This window comes from Chinchilla lanigera, unplaced genomic scaffold, assembly GCF_000276665.1.
Source record: "Chinchilla lanigera isolate Chin_1 unplaced genomic scaffold, ChiLan1.0 scaffold00057, whole genome shotgun sequence".
Lineage (NCBI taxonomy): Eukaryota > Metazoa > Chordata > Mammalia > Rodentia > Chinchillidae > Chinchilla > Chinchilla lanigera.
The window spans coordinates 13,057,210-13,080,493 of record NW_004955458.1 but is presented as its reverse complement, the minus strand read 5'-3'; the positions used below and the strand labels follow the sequence as shown (position 1 = coordinate 13,080,493).

The window sequence follows — 23,284 nt, the reverse complement described above, 5'->3', positions numbered from 1 at the left end:
TAATCAAAGGATTAAGGAGTAAATATATGTAACGTGCCCGTAACACCCAAGCTGTGATTAAGTAGGAGAAAATGAAAGTTGGCTTTTTTCATGCTCCACTTCTCTAAGACGAATGTCAGGTCTCTTGTTATCCTGGATTACAGCTAATACTTTATTCTATACCATCAAGTCCTTGCTAGCAAGAGTATTTGGGAAATGATATGTTCTGGATCGGTTTACTTACCAAACTTCATCAGAATATATATTTTACCTAGACTTTTGCTGAAAACCTATTTCTAGGAATGTATATTAAATTAAATATTTGAGTCTCTGGTGGAGTAATCCACAGTTCTCTCATGAGCGTTGTTCCGATCATCAATCCTAAGGGCAGTGTACACAGTCAAGAGATGTAGAAGGTTACTCTAAATCTGTGGAAACTTCTAACTTGCTATGGATTTTTAAAAACTCTATAATTCTTTAATATTGTTCATTTTATGTTTCTTCCTTGGAAAGAGCCACAGAAGGCAGCCTGTAGATGCAGAACTTTTGTTAGCTGAATTAAACTGGCTTATTGTTGTGTAATTTAAATGAGATTTCTCACTAAGAAACAGTTAACATCTACAGGGATATCAGTTGATCTCAAATGTAACCAACAAATTACTGTTCTTGATAATAAAGATGGAAAATTTAAAAAATGTTTCCTCAAAATATCCCGAGCTTTACTGCCGTTGCGCTCAATGGGTGGTAGTCATGGTAATGTAGTCCTTTCAAAAATGGACGGCATATTCATTGCCTGGTTGGTCAGTTTCATCATCCCACTGGTCTACTTCCATCTGGGTCCCCGTTTCTTCCACTTTCCCTTTTAAGAGAGAAAGATGCATTCTGTAGAACTTTCTTGGCAACTCTTGAGGGTATTTTGTTTTCTCTCGTTATCTGTGGGTGTTTCCATGGTGGCATTAGGTTTCAGTGACCCTGGGGGATACTAACCAGTGATCTTCTCTAATACCTGACATGGAATCTTCCGACATTCACAGAAGGCTCTTAATGATGCTTATGGTTTGGACAATGTATTCACCCGTAGATTAGCTGTTCATATTACTAGTCATCGTTGCATGAGTGTGTGTAGAACTTAGTAAAACATTGATGTTTATACAGTAGGTTCAAAGTGAAGTTACTTCATGACTTACGATTTTATCTTATGTTGCAGAGTAGTGTCACAAATCTTTAAATCGTGACACTTCCTAATCTGTGTCTCTCGCTTACCCTTTGACTATCATTTTCTCTAACCACCTTCAAATCTTGTATTAAGTTCATCTAGACTGTACTGGTATACAGAATTAAGGATATTAAAACAAATTAGCCTTTTTACAAATGGTTCAGAGTATTACATCTTTCCCTAGTTATACCGATTGCCTAACTGAGACACATTCAATCCTGAGCAAATATAAGAATAGTAATTTTCAAGTAATCATTTTATACAGGATGGATTTGAATATGAAAAAAAGAGCTGATTAACTCCTTTGCAGTTAAAAAGTATAGGTTTCTTGGCCCTGTCACAAATGGATCTCAATTCTGCTTTGGATTTAAGTTTTTCAGAAAACTTAAGATTGAGATATGAAGCTCACATCTGTGAATTTTCAGTTACTAGTCCCACGAGTAAATTAGTCCTACTCAGATGTGCATTACTGATAGCTTATAAATGATCTCAATAAACTGGAAGCTTGAGTTTTTCAAAGTCTTCTTAAGTATTTGTAACAGGACACACAGACCTTTTTGTGGGTCACCAGTATGACTCTTTTTCATAGAATATGCCATAAATGGAGACCCAGAATGTTTCCTGCATAAAAGTCTATAGATGTTAAATGGCAGCAGTCTTTTGTTTAGAATTCTATTGTACTAAGAGGAAAGATTTTCTTATACATTGCCCTTTTCATATCTAAAAATTTTACATTTTCAAACTTAGAGCTTGTTGCGTGTTTATAGAGATAAGGGAATGAGGACTTAGCCTAAATTATAAAAGGATATGCTTCGGTGTTTACTCATATGTTACTAATCTAGAACAGAGCACACTCAAATATACTGTTGTATTGCAGTGCAACAAATAGAAAAGTCTTAATATCTTAATTGTACAGCTGGTAGAATTTTCACTTGTGTAGCCTCCATTCAGATCAAGAAATAGAATGTAACTGTCACTGCCCAAAGCCCCACTGTGTCTCTTCCCAATCACCAAGTGTAACCTTTCTCTTGACTTCCTAAAACAAAATTGCATTTTTCTGAGCTTTGAGCTATATATAAATGGAATCATATAGTATGTTCTTTGGCATCTGGCTTCTTTTACCCAATATTATACTTGTGAGACCCGTGCATAGTTTTGCCTATAGCAATAATTCATCTTTGTGTAGCATTCCATTGTGTAAACAGACCACAATTTAAGTGATTCCCTGCTGATGATTACTTGAATTTTGTCCCATTTGAGACCCTGCATTATTACCAACTTTATTGCACATTTCGTTCGAATGAATTCTAGTGAATATATCTATGATTGATATCAGTTTATACCCAGGAATTGCTAGACCCTATTAGCCTTCTGTTCTTATAGCAAAAACATGAGCTAAGTCAAGTTATGAAGAGAAAAGGGCTTATTTTTGCCCAATTTTGCAGATTCGAATCTATAATCAGTTGGGCCTGTTATGTTTGGGTCTCTGAGGAGGTAGACTATCTTGTAGGAGGGTGCATGTACATAACAGAGCAAAGCTGCTCTCGCATAACTAAGGTGTGGAGAAAAAAAAAGAACAGAGTCCCACAGACGCCTTCCAAGACTGCACCCTAGTAACCATAAACCTCCCACCAGGCTCCTTCTCTTAAAATTTCCAGCACAGCTGGGAACTAAACCTTTACCGTGTGAACCTTTGAAGGGACGTTGCAGCTGACAAACCCGGGCACAAGCTCTGAGTTGCCTGTGTGCTGACAAAGAATTTTTTTCAAAGTGGTTGTAGCAATTAACACTTCTGTTAGCATTGCACTTCCTTTATATCTTTATCAGTACTTGGTATTTTCAGGCTTTTTTATTCTGGTGGGAATGTGGTAGAGTCTCCTTCTGACTGTTTGCCAAATGAATAAATGTATTGAACACCTTTTCCTTAAGAGTCATGTAAACCTTCTTTGCGATATGTCTACTTAAGTCTTTTGTTGCTTTTTTGTCCTATCAAGAAACTATAGGTTTATATAATTTCCTTACATGTTGCAAATACAAGCACCTTATTAGCTATATGTGTTATAGCCTCTACTTTCTAAAAACAAAACAAGCACCAAAATTGATAGATATAAAATATAACATTCCCAAAAACCTGGCTGGGTTACATTTAGGAAATTTCCTCAGGAAATTTAAATTTAGCCACACAGAAACCTGGAAGAAGGTGTAACATTTCATCTGGTTTATTCTCTAGTGTTTGAGTAAGGGATGCCTTTTTGTTTTAGCACTGTTACATTTTCTGATGCTGTGAAGCAACATGGCACAAACTAAGTGGCTTAAAACAATACCTATCTATTATCTTATAGTTCTGTAGATAAGAAGTCTGTGTTCTCTGCTTAGGATCTTACAAGATCAAAGTCCAGAGGACAGCAAGCTAAGCTCTTACCAAGAGGCGCTAGGAATGAATCCACTTCTGATCAAATGCAGGTTGTTGGCAGAATTGAGTTCCTTGGGATTAAAGTTCTGAGGTCCCCGTTTCCCTGCTGACTATCAGCCAGGGGCCACGTTCTATTTCTGGAGACAACGCACAGCCCTTATGACACAGCCCACTCTGTCTTCAAGCCATGAACGGTGTGCTGCTTCCTACGCTTTAAATTCTCTGGTTTCCTCTACTACCTTCCTTTTCTGCTGCTGGCTGGAGAAAGTTGTCTATCTTTAAAGATCTGTTTGATTACATTAGGTCCATCCATGATAATCTCTCCTTTTAAAAACCAGCTGTGGCATATGACATCATATAGTCGTGGAAGGTATGTGTCGTCCCACTCAGGATCTAGGATTAGGGTGTAGAGATTTAGTGTATGAATTAAGAAATTCTACCTACTACAAAGACCCAAATCGAGAAGATCAGAAACAAACTAAGAAATGCCACAATTAGAGGTCCAAACAACCACTCAGAAGTGATCGGCTAGGCCAGTGCCTAGCAAGACATCTGGCACAAAGTTAAGTCATATTTACTGAATTCATGAGTCAGTACCATTTGCAATTCCTTTATAGCCTCATATCTAACTTTTGCATATTACATCATCCTTCTCTGAATTTCCTTGGATAAATAAACTGATCCAGTACCTCAAAAGTATATACATTATTTGTAAGGCTCATCTGGAATAGGGAAAGTCAATAATTTTCCATCTTTGTGTCATCTCTAAGTCACTGAGGGTGGCCATCTGCAGCCCTGTGTGGAGAAGGAATTTGAAGTTTGAACCAAACTCAGTGGATAAGAGCTTTGCAACCTCTGGCTCTATTTACCTGAGCACTGTAGGTGAACGTGATTCCAAATGGGGCTGGTGACCACCCACACCCACGTAGAGCTCAAGTGGTGTTGTAGCCACTGGCCCGAAGAATTAGTCCATGGGTAACGCAGTTTCAGAGCCCTTCTATCTGATAAGTCCTGAAAAATAAAACACTTTATTATCATCCTCCTGTAACGAAGGCTTATCTGCTTCTTTCTGCAACTGCACACATTCATCCGGTTTTCGCACCTTAACAGAGAGACAGCGAACACGAGGGCATAGCCACAGTGCATGGATTGTTTGGTTTCACTATGTTTTTAAAAAGTTGCACCATTGAAAACTAAGTACTTTTCACTTAAAATAAATCTAAATGTCTGGTTGTTCTTGTCTTAATAATTGGATATTGCTGGGCTAAGATTCCTCTGTGTAGCCATTGACTTGAGTTGAAATTTAAGCTGTCTTTTCAAGTTAGGGAGGTTCTCTCTAGTTTGTTCAGATCATTTCCCCGCAAAGTTTACAGCATGCCTGTCCCCTCGCGCATTTGGCTTTGTGACCCATTTTGACTGAGTGAGCCGTCAGGAGCAAGCTATGCCATTGCACGGACCAGACGCATTTGTGCCTTTTCACAATGTCCGAGTTTATTGAATAACAATAAATTCACAAGTTACATCAACTGCATCAGCCTCATCTTGCTGCGTATTCTAGATTTCACATGATAGCCAATGAGCTGGGCAATCACAGTTTCTTTTACTGAAATCTACGTTACTCATGTCCATAACAGCCTGGGCACATATCACACTTCACAGAATAATATATAGGTCACAAGGTGGCTGAGAAACAGCAAAGGGCCCGGGAGCTGCAGGTTTCAAGAGGTTGAACTGTCTTCAAACAAAGCCAGAGAGCTCACAGCGCTGTGCAAAGTTACCACGCGTGACCAGGTAACATTACGTACCAGGCCAACCTTACTCCAGGCATGGGGCTCATGGAAAGCACAGAGGTGGCTGAAAGCCCCAGTCTGGATGAGGGGTAGTTTGAGCTATGTCAAGCATGGTGACAGCTGAGCTGAAGCCGGGCCACGGACAGCTGGTGTGGGTCACTTGATGAGCTTGTATGGGTTCATCCGGTGAACTGATGTGGCGATGGGCTGGTGCGTGTGCCTCCGCCACACCCCAAGTTGGGCCCCCCTCCTTTAGACCCCAGGTGAGGGAATTGCATCATTTGTTGGCCTTTGTGTCCGTAAGCTCATGGGTTGGTGTTCTCTGATATGGCTTGATATGCTATGGTCCATGTGCCACTGACTTCATTTGACAAGTTATTACTACAATGTATTTATCAGCTTGTGCCGTGATCGTACTATGCAGGTAGGGGTTGCTCCTTTTAGGAAGTGTGGTGCGTCCCACACTGGGGAGTCTATTTGTACGAGAAGTTACCACTTACTCTCCCTCAACATGTGCACTCACAGTGGAGCACACTACTGTTTTATACGTGGAGTCACTCAGGGCAAAGCATGCCTGAAAGCTGCTGTTCTGTGCAGCACGGAGTAACTCACGGAGGGCACAGCCTGCTCTGCGCACCCGCCCGGCTGCGCCTCTCAAGAGGAAGGTCGCGACTGGAAATTCCTGTCTGAGCACTCAGCACTCTTCTCCACCTAACCTCACCTTTGCTAAACAGGCATTTGGAGGTCCCCCGGGGGAAGGGGAAGGTTTTCAGCAGAGTGGCAGAGACGAGAACTGAAATGCTCAGCTGAGCTCGTGACAGCAGGCCCGCTCTCAGCCTCCCTTCTGAGCCTGTCCTTGCTCCCCATTTCACTCTGTCCTCGGTAGTATTGAGCCTTAGTCTTGATGTACCCTGATCGGTTCCTTGGGCTTGGAGTGGGGGAGGAGGGTAGCGTGGGAGGAGAAAGATGTGCACCTTGCAGTCCCGTCCCCAGTGAGCTACCTGTTACTTTCTAGGTTTAAGTTACTTAAATTTTGTGACTCTGATTTTAGTGCAGGGGATACTCATAAACATTTTAATATACCCAAGTAGCAATATAAAATACACTGAATACCATTCAGGAGCTTCTTCTAACATTTAGTATTATCACAGGCACTAAGGTGATAAATAGTGCTATTGGAGGAGAAGTAACTACGCTTATAATAATTTAATATCTAAATATCCCCTAAAGGAAAATTATATTTATGATTGTATTTTAGGTGCTATCCCTTTTGATAGAATCAAAAAGGCCTTGTAACTCTTTTGTACCCCTACTCCACACTTGTAACGTGAGACCACACCACATGCTCTCCGAGGACTTTCTGCTCTACTATTCTGTTTGAATTTATTAACTTCTTTTAAAAGATTTGAAAAGTTATCAGCTTTTGTCACAGACATAAACATAAATCCCAAATCAAAATTCTATAAGTAAAAATATTTTTGAAATAACATTTGACTTTATTTTAAACCAATTTAAAGTGGTTACAGTTCAACGTACTGTCTGAAAAAAGGAAGTTAGTCATTTGCTCGGTGATCACATCAGAGCCAGTTATTTTCCAAATATAATTCCCCAGAGATAATTTCCTGGCATTCCTACAGGAGGCACCAGGCCAGCAGGCTGCTGTGAACCCTTGTCTGCAAGGGTTTTGATCTGGCATTCTGAGACATTTAACAAATTAGTGGCAAGTTGGTTAAAATGTTCTCATTTTTGGACAGAATATGATGCTTCAAAAATTAAATGTGTCCTTTTAGGAGCAAATTAGTTCCTTAACCTTAACATATTTTAGAAAGATGAAAAACGGACAGCTCTGCAAGGAGCCGCGCTCTCACTGTGTGGTTAGCTTTCTTTGAGGCCGTGTGTGTAGGCATTAGATTAGAATGACTTTTCCTTTTGAGAACAATAGCAACCATTTCTTTTGATCATATAGTCAATTTGGGCCCATCTTTTATAGAGGGCCACCAAAACACTAATCAAGATTACGTTTTTCCTTGGTTGTATACTAATTTGTAAAATGAGTTTCAAACAGTCATTTACTAGGGAAAATTATTATTTTCTATATTTTCTATTAGCCATTATAATATATAATATATATAACCATAGCACATAACTTCCAATGAAATAAGAACCTTCAAGGTTCCCTGTCAGGCACGAAATTCTTCTATTTTCCATGTGTTTTAGCTACTTTTGCCCAAATATCAGGTTGACTGTAGTAATGATGCTGTCAAAGGTCTACACTCCATTACTGCTTGTCTCTGTGGCTTTGTCCCTGAAAATAGCTGCCAGATCCCCCTGTCAGTTCACTCAGGAGGGTGCAGTTGTCCAGTATGGTGACACGCACCGCAGTGCCCTTACCTTCTTCCGAATCCTGAGCATGCCACAGGCTTCGCGTCACAATTATAATGATGGAAACACCCTTGGAACGAGGAAATGAAAAAGGAACTGGATTTCATCTGATCTCTATAGAGCCACCAGGGCTCAGAGAAAATCCCACTTGAAATCAACATAACATCTAACAGAGTCAGCCACATATGATTGGCTCTTACACAGAACAGCTTTCCTTTAGAATTATTTTATTTTAAAATGAGTGAAATGCAGGAGGATGATTCCAAACTTTTTCTACCAACCTCTCTACCTTTTCTGTTCCTGCAGATTCTCCTACAGTGTGACGACTGTCTCTTCTTTAACATCTCTTTGTTAAATACAAAGCCAAGAGTTTTCAGTCTGACAGTAATTCTCCCTGACTTTCTTCTTCAGGCTTCTCTTTCATTGGGCTTTCCTGACCCACTCATGAGGTGCATTTCCCTGTGACCTCCATGCTATCGAAACCTTGTGGTGCAGTAACCCAGATTTGATTCCTATTCCACAGCCTACTGGATGTGCGACTTCCTAAGTCTCAGTTTCCCCGTATGTACAATGGGGTTAAACAGTGACTCATTTCTATGGTTCTGATGAGAGTTCAGTTTGTTAATACACTTAAAGCACCTGTCATGTGTAGGAATAAAAAATCTACCTGTAGTATTTTCATCATTATTATTGTTATATGGGCTTTCTCACTTCATTATTACAACCTTCCCACCTTATCTCTATTTCTTAAAGCCAGACATGATAAGTCCTGCATGAGTCCAGCTGAAGGCCTAGAGCTCATAACAATGCCTCCCAGGAATCCAACTGGAGGCCCAGAGCCCATAACAATATCTCATGCAGGCCTGTTTCATGCATCTGTGCTGGGAAGGCCCAAAGGTCAGTGGTGGAATCTAGAAAGTCTGTGCCAGCGGGATGAAGGGTCTGTGCTAGCAGGCTGAGGGATCTGCCCTGGAGCCAGCAAGCAACGCTCAGAAGAACCAGAGCTCCCGTGAAAGGTACCACAGCCATCTTCAGCAACAGTGAGGTCCTGAGCTACTCAGATGATCAAGATGGCTGAGTTCCCATCAGGAAAGCCAATGCAGCAAGCTTCTCCGGGAGACTGGTAGTGCACCTTCTTCCCCTCCAGAGCCTCAAAGAGAGGACCAGAGCTCCCCCAAAGTGAACCAAAGCCGTTCTCAGTGCCAACGAGGTCCCAAGCTCCTAGCAGGATGAAAACAGCCGAGTTCATCAGGAAGCCAGCATGAGGAGCTCCTCCAAAGCAACCAACAGCTTCTTACAGCTTCTACCAGCTCCCAACAGCCTCTCTCAGCTCCTAACAGCCTCCTTCTTCTCCAGTTCTGCCTCTTATGCTGCTCGCAACAGTCCTCAGGTGGGCCTCAAACACCCAGCACCACGCTTACTCAGTTCAGCTGGGGGTTATAAGTTGACAACCAATTGTCAATCCACTACAAATATTGAGCTTATTTTTCCTTAAATTTAATAATTTTCAAAATAACTTCTCCTGTATTCATAATATTTTTGGTTTATGGTGCACTTTCACAAGCTTTACCCCATTTCGTCCTCCTAATAACCAGTTGAGGAATTCAGCTACCTTATGTTTTAAAAAAGGTTGGAAGCACTGTGCTCACTGCGGTGACTACAGGAGGCAGACACTTTCTGATTAATGGAGGACTCCACGTGACTTCTGCAGCAGGAGGTCAGTTCCCACAAAGCTGGTAGCTGCATTTGCGATGTAACGGAAGGAATTCTATATTCTGCACAAAATACACAGAATGGTATAGACTTTGTGGTCCATAATTAATTTTTTTTACATTTAACTTTGAATGTTGAAAGTTATGTATCTAGAATTTACATCAGAACTTCAGTTATTGTTCGAATGTCTTAGGGAATTTTTGTTTCTTCTAGTGAATGTGCATGAGACTGCCTATAAATAGGTCCTTTTCCAGTTCATTATTCTCTGTACAATACTGCTTTCTTTATAAATTTATTGTCTTAATTGACCCCCAGAATTGTACATATTTACAGTGCTATCTTCTACCTAGCTTCTCTGGTTGCAGAGCATGAATTTTCACAATCTTTGCTTCTACATCATGCAAAGAACCTTTGGTTCCACTGGGACCTGTAGGTTCAAGGGTAAAGCAAAGGAGCCAGGGTTATAGCTCAGTGGCACAAGCGCCTGCCTGGCAAGCACAAGGTCCTGAGTTCAATTCCCAGTATAAGTAAAGAAAGAAAGAGTAAAGCAAAGATGTTAGAATTATAAATATTATTTTATATACTTTGTGATGTAGGAAAGTGTTAAGCTAGTTTTAAAAATAAGAAAAAATTTTGCCTGAATGACACAATGTATAAATGCCAAAAACTCAGCCTTTAGCAGGATGTGTTGCTATTAACAGATTACAGTAATAATAACTTCCATTTACTAAGTACATGTAATGCTCAAGGCTTTTCATAACCATTATTGCATTGCAATTTTACCTTAAGAAGTGAGCCTCAGTATCCCCATTCGAGAAATTAGAGGAAATAAAATAACTTGCCTAGGAAGAAAGCATGTCCGAATTCAAACTGCCCGGTCCAGAACCTTTGCTTCAAAGCAGTGCAACCAATGGGAGTGGCTTCCATGTCACACTTGCCGCATCATTCTGAAGATTAAATGTTTAGATGGAACTCTTGATTTCTGCCCCTGCCTCTTCCGTCTTCCCCACACTGGGCAATTGTGCCTTCCCTGAGCACTTCTCAAGGCAAAGCCGGGGACCCACTCCTGCCCCCGCTGTGCTGGGCACAAGCGCAGGACCTGCCTGGGTCCTCTGGTTCGCCTGCTCGTCCCCGCGGACAGTTGTTCCTGCTTCTCACTCACAGACTCCACGGCTCCCAGGGGGCTGCAGGGCCTCCCAGCCTGCGTCTCCCTGCACTCTGCATGCCACCTGCCTTCCCGCCCTCCCGTACAGATCTTTAGAGAAGGGAAGCGGGGTCCTGGCGCGCTCCTTCGCCGTCTCCTCCCTGAAGCTGGCCTGGCTGATCAATCCCTGCGTGCCTCGTCCCCAGCACGGAGTCCCACCTGCTCTCTCCGGCTTCCCGGTTCTCCTCCTTTGGACACTAAAGCTCTGCCTTCAGCGCATCCCCATACCAAGCAAGTGCCCCGGGGACTCTGCAAGTTCTGCCTCCTCTGCCTAAGAAATGAGTATTCCACCCCCACGTGTGGAGCACACGTTCTTCACCCGCTGTTTTGTGTGTACAGTATCCTCGAAAAGTCGCAGCCTACACGTCGCTTCCCGGCAGAAAACTGCCTTTAAAGACACTCCACCAAACTTCGGTCTCTTGCTGTACTCCCTCAGGGAACCCTTCCTTTTCCTTCGCTGTAATTGTCATCATTATACTGCAACTTCGTCAGTAAGCTAATCTGCTGTCCTCAGTCACCGGACCCTGAATACCACAAAGGCAGGGACAGGGATCTCAGTGTGTATTTGCCTGTTTCATACGGTGTGTGCCTAACATACAAAAAGTTACACAGTGAATATTTGTAGAATGAAGGAAATGCAAGCAGCTTAAAAGCAATGTGTCCCCTGTTTCGTGTAAATTGAAAGTTTACTCTAGAGAATACCAGAGGTAGTAGTAATAGACGCACTAAAGGCTTGGGTAAGCAATTTGTATTCATGATTTGTATTCTCCTTTATTCGGTCTTCTCCCTTTCCCCTCTTTCTTTTCCTGTCTTCTTCCCTTCTCTTCTTTCTTTTTCTTTTCCCTTCCTTCCCTTAAAGAACCGTTTCCTACAATTGTGAATAAAAGCATCAGTGTTCCAGTTATAAAGTGCTCTCTTTCACCTTGTGTCCAGGTATTAGAAAACCTTTATTTTAGCAAAGTAGCAAATATGAGTCTTTATGGTAGGTTATAATGAATAACCATAATTACATGGCTTTTGAGAGGTGCCCCCTATGATATCCTGGCCAGTTGGAAGCTTGGTGTTCTGTAGGTCATTTGAGCATCCCTTCCTGTCCTTATTCGCAGCTGTTGCTGCTAATCTGAAATGTAAATCCATCATGTAATCTATACTTAGTGTCCTGCTAGTCAGTACTGTTAAAGGGAGATTCTCTTAGGCACCTCCATCTGCAACTCCAGTAAGCATCATATCTTTGAACAACAGACAGAATATTGAAATTTTAAAGTTGCAGCTCCCTGGAAACTCTCTTTGGAACTCTCTGGAACCCTGATTCCATCACATTGAAGTTTATCTCCCAAGACACAAATTAATCCACATACACTGTTTTGGAAAGTGAGAAGTAGTGGTATTCACTGATTCCCAAGAATTGGCAGCACTAAAGCAATAGTTCAGCTGCCTTCCCATAAAGACTCTCTGGTCTTTGTCCTGTACGCTTTGGTTCGTTACTGTGTTTGCCTGCTTCTTAAGAGTCCTTTGAAGTTTTGCTAAGACTGTATCTGAGCTGTCTCACCTTGTGGAGACTTGATTTGGGTGACTCTTGGTTCTCTTATTTATTTCTCAGAGGTGATTTCCTTGAATTTTATGCTTCTGATGAGTTCCTTAAAAGATGGTTTGATGTTGAGTGATACATTTGCCTTGTGGTATCTGTTTTTCGGAAGTCTTATTATCCAAAACAAAGTCTGACTGGAGGTCTGGCAGCCTTTCCAGCAGAATCCTGGCAGAACTCTTAAATACGCCACCTGTGATAAAAGTGAAACATCAATTCAATTTTCATAATTTGTATGGATTAGGTATTCAATGTGTAGATTCTTCTTGGAATACTTTATCAAAGATATGGCTTCATTAGTTATAGATTATAAAACTCAGCACATAGCAATGGAGATAATCTAAAATTGCAGACAGGGTAATATTGGAACCATTCAGAACACTTAAAGTTAAGCAAGTGAAACGACATGTGCAAATGTTCCTAATGGTGCGCTAGAAGCTGTCTGGTGCCCTCCCCCACCCCCTCGTCTATCTCTGCTGTGACCTCCCCTTGGGAACAACCCCATCGCCCCTCCCACTGGTGCAAACTCTAGCTTAAAGCTCTGGGGCATATAAATAAATAATTTAATTTTTTGGTTTAATAGCCTTTTCTCTAGCTTTCTCTAGCCAAGTAAAGAAAGCAATTTTTCACATCAACTAGGAAACTAATTAAGCATCATAGATGTCATCAGCATGTCCTTATCTTAACCCAAGAAGAAGTAGAGAAGGACAGATTAACATTAATTTCTGCAATTAATATCTGCCAAGGATTGTGCAAAGCACTTTATACATTTTATTAACTAATGGTTCTGGTAGCCCTGTGAAACACACATTAGTGTCCTTATTTTTTTACAGATGAAGTAATTGTGTCTTAAAGAGGCTCATTATTTAAAGTCACATGAATCATGTAGTATAAACATAGGACTTAAACTCTATAGACTTCATAAATCTGATACTGTACCCATAGCAGATTGAGAGAAATTATAACAGAGGTATAAAACAGTAAATATTTTATAGATAAGAGTTTTGAAGCAGCAGAACAAATAAAGGAATATATCCTTATATTTTCTAAACTTAAAATTCTTAATTTGATGTGTAAGACCCAACTATCTCTTGAAAATAAAGCCTTATAGGAAGCATTTAAAATTAAAGTATAATCTTATCTAAAATATAATAACTGGCAGCCTAAGTACAGTATTGAGCCCCATCACCTACAAGAAATCTCAGAGCATCAAATATTTAACAAAGTGCCTAAGAAAGTTCTGGGGAAGAGAGAAGAGAGGGAGACAATGAATTAATTGTCTACTTATGATTAATCATTCAGGCATTTTTATTGATTTAAATTATGGCAAAGCTACTCACACTAAAGGAGTAAAGCATAGTTTTCCTGGAATCACCCTCTTTTTTTTTTTCTTCACCCTCTTAATATCTCAAGTATACTAGAAACTTCACAGATGTCCGCAGATTCCCTGACACTGTACCTTCAGCTCAGATTTCTGTAATGAATCAGTTTGCCTCAGAAAAAAGGAAAGAAATAAGTAGCCCGGGAAAAGGAACACAGGTCTACTCCCAAAATAAGCTGTGCCTTTACTTCATAACCTAGTAAAGATGTCTTGAGTGATCCCAGAGCATCGTCATTAAAATCTCCACAAAAAAAGACTCTAAAATGGACCACCGTTAGCCTGTTCCCTTCGGTGAAGGGTCTTGCCTTCCTTAACCCTGGATAGGTACAAAATGTATGTTGCATGAGTTCTTTTTTTGTTACTATTATGAAATCCCTGAGGAGTCCACTTTATGAAGAGAAGAGGTTTTTAACTCAGTTTAAGAGGTGTCAATGAAGGGTCCCTCAACCCCGTCAATTTGTTCTCTAGTGAGGGCCCCCGGCAGGTGACAACATGGTGATGATGTAATGGGGAATGAGCAATCACATTTCTAGATGTGAAGCCTACCAATGTGATTGCTTGGGAGAGGAAGTGTTTCAGGAGATGCCTCAGTTGCCGTCAGTGAAGGTGTAGCCAGAGGGCGCATACCTCCCATAGTGGCATAACATGCTACGCACCACCTTTAAGTACCCTTCCTATTGAAAACCTGAGCAAGAAACAGATGCCTGATGAAGACCTATCTCATCAAACAGGTGAAAATACAATGTTCAAAGTATTTTCTAAAGTAATCCATGGCTCTTTGGAGGTCCTGATCTGAAAACTGTTAACGCACCACTAAAATCAAACGTCAACCTCATTTACCTGGATCCCTCTCCAGTTCTGGGAGGTCCTTAGGACATGCCTTACGAAGCTCAGAGTGAAGCCTCTGATGACGTGTGACTTACTGCAAACCAAGCCGAAAGCAGTCATTCTCATCCTTCCCTGCACGTGAGGATCACCTACTGAACGTTTAAATGCCCAAAGGAGTTTTGCGAGAAATAAATGATAGATGTGAAAATATTTTGTCAGCTGTCACTCACCGTAAAATGTAAGGAATAGTAAATAGTCATTTTTAAATATTCACGCATCATTCTAGCTTAATTCTTTTCATTCTGATATCTGGCATATTTTTTTATTTTCTAGCTAGATGCCAAGATTTTCTAACTGGCACTTTCACTCAATGATTAATGAGTGAGGGTTCCTCGAGGCCCCGCTAGGTTCAAGACCATGGGCTTGTGCTTTCTGTGCAGTGGCCACGGAGGCCCACGCCACGGGCCTTCTTGGGCTTTGTCCAGGCCGTGGTCACGCTGTCTGTGCTTCCTCACTGACGGGACATGGGTTGTTTTAATGCATGATCGCCAAGTTGTTTCTTCTTTTACTCTAGCCGCATCTCTTAAAGCTGTACATTTTCCTAGCGTGTGTTTGTTTTTAATATTATGTCTGCCTCCTGTAAAAACTCAAGCTTAGTTAGAAAAATAGATGTTTTAAATATTTCAAAGTAAAGCTTTGACAACTTCCTAGTAAACTGACTTTTAGGATCGTGAGTGGTTGGTATTCATTTGTCGGATTTAAGGTCTGGTTTTGGGGAAAGTAGAGTACATTGTTCTGTACTGTGAACTTACGGGGTGACAGAGGGAGCTTGCATCTGCGGTTGAGCCGCTGGCTCTTCCCAACTCCCTTTTCCTTCCGGGTCTCGGAGTCTGAGCATCCTGAGGAGCAGGAATCCTTCTGCAGGCTGGCGGGCACTTCCTCCTACGTTAGCAGCTTCCCTGTGTCAGCAGAGCTTGACAGAGAATCATTCCACTCTCCGGGTGGATCACTTATCACACCCAGAAAAACCTGACAGTGACTATGTTTAGGCTGAGAGGGAATCAGACATCCTGGAGGAGGCTGGTATAGAATATGAGGAGCAGCAGCCGTGTGTAATACGCCAAATACTTTTCATGGGGAAGGCAAAGGGTTTGCATCGTGGTGGTAGATATTTCCACTTCTCCTTAAAAGTGGAACTGGTCACTTAACTGATAAATTGATTAGACTGTTTATATTTCCTAAATCAAATGAAGGTACTAACTTTGAGTTTGCTGAGATGTTGCTCCTGAAAGAATTATGAGCTTTTGAAAATCTTTCTCTTAGTGCTGTCAATGGAAATGGAAGCTTCTAGAGGTCGTGGTGTCTAAAAATATGTCCCAAGTCACTGTACTAGAGTTCAGAAAGCTCTTTAAGAAATTTTATGACCTGCCTTTTTCTATCCTTTACTTTCTAAGTTTAAAAATTCTTTATTATTTAATTACATTAAGACCTTAGAAATTTAAGAGACTTCTATTAGTGTTCTCCAAAGCATGCTTAAATAGCCATAAAAATTATGCCACCCTATCAAAGTGAATAATGAAACCTGTCACATTCATCCTAGCATGATTATTTAACATGTTACTCTTCCCTAGGCAGGCATCTCTACCTCCTCCCTTATTTAGTTACTGAGGTCTAGTTCCCCTAACTTACGTATACGGTAACACACAACTCTACAAAGGGTTAAGAAAAGTCAGCACTGTCAGGAAGAACAACAGAACCAGAGAACTAACATTCTCCAACATCAAGATCTGTGAAGAGACTAAAGTAATCCAGACAAGCATCACTAGCACAGACAAAGAGAGTAGCTAGCGACATTTCAGTGCTGTGAGAAGAAACAAAAAGATCTTTTCTGAAAGTGATGATCAGTGAGTTATATCTGTGTGGAGAAAACGTATCTTGACCCTATCCCACTCCACACAATATACAGAAGTCAATTCCAGTTGGATTATCAAGCCAAATGTAAAGTTAAATTTAAAAAGAAAACTCTTGAAAAAGCATAGGAGACCTTCATCACAAGTTTAAAAGGAGCAAACGCTTCCTAAGTACCACATGAATTATAACCATAAAAATGAATAATTAAGATCTGCTTGCCATCAAAAAGACACCAGTAAAGGTCTGTAATGGGGAAAGTATATTTGCAAACCATATAGTCACTAATGATTCATATGAAAATATATATTTTTTAAGTCTTAAGTTGCCAGGCAATTTAAGAGAAAATTTGGGAAAACATTTGAACAGATAATCTAGAAAGGGCAATTCTCAAATGCCAATAAGATTATGAAAAATTACTCAACTGCCTTAGTTACCAGGGAACCACGTATTGAAACCATATGATACTACCATTACACACGACCCTGGAAGGGGTGGGTGGGAAAGATCAGTGACAGCAAGAGGTGGAGAAGCTAAACCTCTTCACTCCCTGCAGGTGGGAAGGGAAACTCATACAGTTCTTTTGGAAGATTCTTCGACAAGTTCTGCAGAAGCTGAGCACATGCATACCCTGTATCCCCAAATTTCTACTCTTGCTTATGGCTTCTACAGGAATGCATACCCGTGTTCACTGAAAGACATACTAGAGTGATCATAGCGGCAATATTTGTAACAGTCAAAAATTTTTTTAAAAAACCTAAGTAGTGCAATGAATAAATTATGGCATATTCACCTTTGCAATAATATACAGCAGTGAGAATACATGACAGAAAACAGCCACAACAGTATGCATCTTTAAGCAAAAGAAGCCAAAGTGAGTGTTTGTTGAAGTTCGAGAACAAGCAGTGTCACCCTATGCTGTTAGAAGTCATGCTGAGGCCAGGTACCGTGGGCCGGGCAGTGCTGTAAAGGAGTACAGAGGGGGGGATTCTTTGATGCTGATGGTGTTCTGTTTCGAGGTCTGGGTGTGATTACACAAATGTGTTCAGTGTATGAAAATTTATCAAGCTACAAGCTGCGGTTTATGCATCCCCATACATTGTTATTCTTCAGTCATTCCAAAGCTAGTAAAGGTACCAGGTTAACCCTGGTGTAGAGAATTGGGGTCGGCAACAATGCTTTATCCAAACTCATCAAAACCCCTTCTCAGACTTTTGGCTAAGGTCAAGTGAAGTACGAAACTCAGTGAAGCAGGGGTGTGTTATGAGTATCACACGCTTTGAACTCTTCCTGCAGTACAGTAAATGTTCCTGTTGTCTCTTAACTCTTCCAGAAAAGTTAAGATTTGGGATGAAGCTCATGTTACCATAGAAGGTGTACTTTGATCTATTTCCTAAATACTATATTTTAAATACAAAAATACATGATAGTTTTTTTAAACTACAAAATTGGTTGGCATTTTTGCTTATCTGAAAAGGGTTGAAATTATTAGAAGCATTATTTGAATAGCATTCATTAAAATACATTGCTGCCTCAGTTCACAAACTTAATTCATTCCACAATTCTGGAAAAGATGGCCACTTCTCTTTTGTGTGGGAAAGATGGCTGCAGTCACGTTCATCACCCAATGCGGAGTTCACAAACAAAATCAGATTTTCCCAAACACTTCTGTTTATGACCAAATTGTCCTCAGACAAAAGCATTTGTGAACCAAGGTACCACTTTTTCATATGGGTAAATGGAAAAGTCTCCAAAAGGTACTTTGTCTGAAGGAGTGTGCAGCAAGCAGAAGTGATTTACCATGTGGTCTCTCTGCTATTAGCAGGAGGTTGTAATCAAGCTTAAACTCATTGCAATGCAGGGCTCAGAAGTGGGAAAACCGATCAACAAAATAAAAATTCCATAGTGTTTCCCATGCAAACAGTCATCAACGTATCTCATATAATTATGTAGCTCATAAATCAACACAGCGTGCAAGGGCATCACTCGTGGTGTACATATCTTAATGACTGAGATGTCTTTAACCATGAATAATTTATGTCTCCATGAACCACTTTTTAACCATGTTTCTCTTCAGCAGAATAAACTAATCATCTATCTAGGGATAGGCACTTGATTATTTCTTCCTGGTTTTTCTTCTGTTTATTTTGCTCGTTTTGACACACTCCATTCTTCTGTCTTGCACTTTCTTAAATGAGAGTTGCCCATTCGTCCACCCTGTCTGCTTATTTTTATTTTTCCCATGCATCTTGTTAGACATCTTGGAATACTGCCAGGGCTTTTGCAGTTCTACTTGTCATAAGGTCCTTTGTGAATGCAATTGGGTAACAGCTAAGGAAACAGGCTTAATATCATAATGTAGTCCGTGCTTCTTGATGTTGTGGGGAATTATTTATTGTGGAAAACAATTGCCAGAAGAGGCTGATGATCAATTAAATTTAGCGTTTTGTAGATCCCCTTCTGTGATGCAGAAAGTAACTGCCACCTGGGTAATGCTGGAAAGCATTACTTGCTAAAATAGTTTTACTGCTTTCTTAGGGCCAATTAAAATAAAGCCCACTGAAAAAGATCAAATTCTATCTCATGTAACAAACTCTTCCCAACCATGCCAGCTCATGTTGTTCAACTGTCACTGTGATTCCCTTGACATGTACCTTCACTATTTGGTAATACCATTGCCTTTCTGTAGCTTTTAAGGACAAGGAACATCAGCCAACTTTCTGTGGATCTTTTGACACTTCTGGCATGTTTAAGTAATTTTCTGAGAAACCCACAATTCATATCCTAGTAGATAACCCAGCATGTTTAATCACTTTGACCATACAATATTAAATATTTTCCTGGGTGGGGTGAGAGGAGGGAGGATTACAAGCATTATGGGTCCTGCAGTTTAAAAGGGAAAAAAATGACTACATAGGTCATAAGAATATAATTTTATAGTGGAGCCCAATAGCTCCACCCCTACCCCTAGCTTCTTGACATGGGACTCCCAAGGGTGACTAGAAGGGATACTACATTTTCATCTTTGAATTCCCAGTACCTTTTGGTGAGTCTGGTGTATAGTTGGCATTCATTAGAATATTTTTAAAATTTATGTTATTGCATGGATGGCAACTCAGCTTGCAGTTGTAGCCTGCAGTCCTTCTGTAAGGCTGGGAACTGGCAGCCTTTTATCTGGATAAAAATCTATTTTTTTTTTCTCAAGCCTCCTGAGAAGACTTTATGCTACCACTGACTCAGATGATGTCCAAAGCATATTGATCTGGTCCTAGACACCTGCATAAAATTCTGGGATACCATCATCAACCTTCTTGAACTGTCTAACATCCAGCTTTGGTTAGAAACATCAGTGAGGCAACCAGTTCATCTACTCTAGCATCTGTCTTTGGAATAAGTTGGCCAACACACCAGCTTGTTCTATTTTGGAGACACCGTCATTGATTTACTTTTCATTCTTGTTGCCTCAGTCTTCATCAGGGAAGCTGCTATGCATCCTATTATAAACATATGTCCAGGGCATTAGGCACTACATTATTTGACACTGTCTATGTATAAACTTCCCATGGGAGATGGAGCTTTCAGAGTTTCTTTCTAGAAGAACTGCCTAGTGTGTATTTATAAAATTGGTTACTTTTCCTTCATTTTGTCTAGCTGGAAAAATGTCTCTTACTTGCTGATCATCACCGTTTTTCTATAGATCCATTGATTATCGGGGTGAGGGAGCTTGTACTGATACCTCTTCATTTTACAAATGAAGACAATGAGATCTGAAGCACTAGGTTGAGTCATATGACAAGTCGGTGGCTCAGCAAGGCCACCTTCCAGGTCTCTGGCCTCGCGCTACACAGTCTCTTCCCCTGACTGACTTTAAATTTCACTTCTCTGGGAATTCTGAAGCTTTCTACTTTAAATTTTAAGAGAATTTATTATTGCCCATTTGCTTCCCCAAACGAAAGTACTGCGCTCATTTTTCTTTTAATGCCTGAAGAGGAAAGAGAGAGACTCCTATTGCAGTTTCCATTGGCTTGAGCCATAAACATCCCTTCTAAACCAATGGTGATGAAAGATCTTCCACCCTTTTCCTCAATTTCTGGATATCCTTGTTCCCACCATTTTTTCTGAAAGAAAGAGTTAATATTAATTTATATCATTGGAATTATAAAAAAATACAAATTTCTATATTTTGACATGTGGAGGTGAAGAAAAAAGAATAGCTTCAGAGTTTATCAATAATCTTTAATATCTCTTTCAAAGCTCTGGTACCTAATCATGATAAACGTCGGGTATTCATTATTTAAAATGCTTAAGATCCAAAGTGTCTTAGATTTGGGATTTTTTTTTCAGATTTTAGAATATTTGCATGTATATAATGACATATCTTATGGAGGAGACCCCAGTATAAACATGAAATTCATGTTTCAATTATACCTTACACATAGTTGAAGGTGATTCTTTGCAATATTTATATAATTTGGTGAATAAAAATAAAAATAAAGTTTCATGATGTAGAATTTTCCACTTGTGGCAGCAGATGGAAAGATCAAGACATTTAGTACTAATTAATATGGAAACTTCATTACGTTCACCTGCTAAGCAAAACAAATTTATCTTTAGACCTGACAGAACCGTGAGGAAAAACATGGCTGTCGTCTCACAAACCTGTTAAAATCCAACGAGATTATAGGAAGAGGTCTGAGGAATTAAAAGTTGGTGATTTTAAAGCACCAGAAACATAATGTGATAAAAGGCTCTGGCAGGTCAGAGGTCATGAGGGGTTTGACCAGAGCAGTCGAGGCTGCCAGGAGCTTGCTCGGGATGAGGAGGACAGCTAGCCATGAGCAAAGCAGAGGCACCAGCGGTGGGCCTGGCTCACAGCAGACATCTGTCTGTCAGAATTGAGGGATGAGCACAACTAAAAGCCTTTGGGACCAACCAAAATCTGGGAGACCCAACGGAGGTGGGTGCGTTGCACGCAGCATACGGGCCACTCACTGTTGACTCCAAGGCGAGAATGAGGAGGACCCAGGGCAGCACCATGGCCGTGTGAGACACTGGACAGAAACAAGGCAGGAAGTAGAGGAGAGAGAAGAACACGGTGTTGTGAATGGCCCTCGACTGGTGGCAGGAGACCAGGACACTTAATACAGCGAGGTGAACAGAACCAGACAGTAGCCCCCCGCAAAGAGTCAGACTCCGGGGCGAATTAGCCATGGGCTCCGGCATAACCAGCCATAAACACCTAAGACCCAAAAGTTCCCCTTGTTAAACTAAGACCACTGGTTCCCCCCAGCTGGTATGAATGAGACCGTGCCCTGGAACGGATAGGAAAGGATGCAGGTCCTAATGTTCTCTACCTCTTAGGACTAAGTTATTTCAGTATTATCAGTGGTTTAGGAAACATAACACCCAAGAATCTGTAGTGCTGGAGTATGTATGTTGTTGGCATGGATGTTCTCATCTTTAACTTACTTAGGAGATATCTTGTTTTATCTCAAGCTGAAGGTAGCCCTCACGTGGGACACTCCTCTTCATGAATCAGTGCATACCACCTTAGCTTAGCCAGAGAGAAACAGATTTCCCAGGTCACTGTGAGTGTTACCCTGGTGATGAAGATGTACTCTTGGAAAAACAAAACTGATGAATGAAATCTCAAACACCAGAGCAGTAGAAAACCAGAAAAATATACTAATACTGCAGTCTAGAGAAATGGGATGGCTCAAATATTTGAGGTCGTATTATCTCAATAATATTCTATACACATAGCGAAATGCTTTAAGTACACATTGCATTGATTGTAATAAGCATAACACACAAGAATCTGTAGAAAAACACCATTTTAGAGGTAAGCAGTTGGACTTAGAATGTTTTGGTAACTGTCTAAGGTACCCTAAAACAAAAGTATTGTGAAAATAAGAATTAAATGCAATGTTTTAACTCCATGTCCAGGACTGTTTTCCATATAACAACTCTCTATTTTGAGCGTTCAGTGACATCAAAAGCTTTCTCATTTGTTCTTGTGTTTATTCTAGAACTATTATGTGCCTCCTGTGTGCTGATCGTTATGGCAGGCAGTGAAAATTCTGTAATCAACGAGACATAGTCTCGGCCTTCAAAACAAGCTCGAAATCCGGCAAAGGACAGAGATGCTGTCCAAATGGAACATTACGAGACAGTGAGCTGCGTGCTCCAACAGAAGTAATGCGGGCTGTAGGAGCACAGGTCAAAAGTATCTCACCAAATCATGAGTTGGGCAAGCTTCCAGAGGAAGTGATATTTATGCTGGTATCTATACTGATCAATAGAAGTTGGAGGAATTCAGAATATTCCAAAGCCTGTCTAAAGTCAGTCCTGAGCAGGAAATGATGCTAAATCAAGTTGAGAATTGGGAAAGTTCCAAGGGCTTGCAAATTCCGCTTGGTTTACCTGTTCCCATTTGACAAATCACAGACATCATCCATCCATCCATCATCCATCCATTCTTCTATGCATGTTTACTTTTCTTCCCTTCTTTCTTCAACCGACCCTTTCCTCACAGCCTTGACATCTATGTATTTGTAACAGGTGTTAGATATTTATTGAATAGATTAATTCATTTTAAACACTTATTGAGAGCCCTACTACGTGTGAGGCACCGTAGCAGTGTGGAGGGCATAAAGACACATAAGACATGACTCCAACTAGCGTGAAGCCCAAAATCTAGTTGAAGAGATTAACATGTGCACGTGTTACTGTGACGTAAGCCGAGTGGAACAGGTGCCCTCGGGTTGTGAGGATGATACATGGAAGAAAGCCTAAGATTCTGGGGAAAAATTCACAGGCTGACATCAGGCTAACCGTTCTCCTTTTCTTTTGTCTGGTTGCTTACTGGTTTCATTTTGTTTTATT

At 40.6% G+C, this 23,284-nt stretch overlaps 1 protein-coding gene across 3 annotated transcripts in view; it reads left to right on the top strand.

Moving 5' to 3' along the window:
• The window catches only part of Grip1 (glutamate receptor interacting protein 1), a 208,512-nt gene that overhangs the window by 98,876 nt on the left and 86,352 nt on the right, over window positions 1–23,284 (top strand). The window lies entirely within an intron of this gene.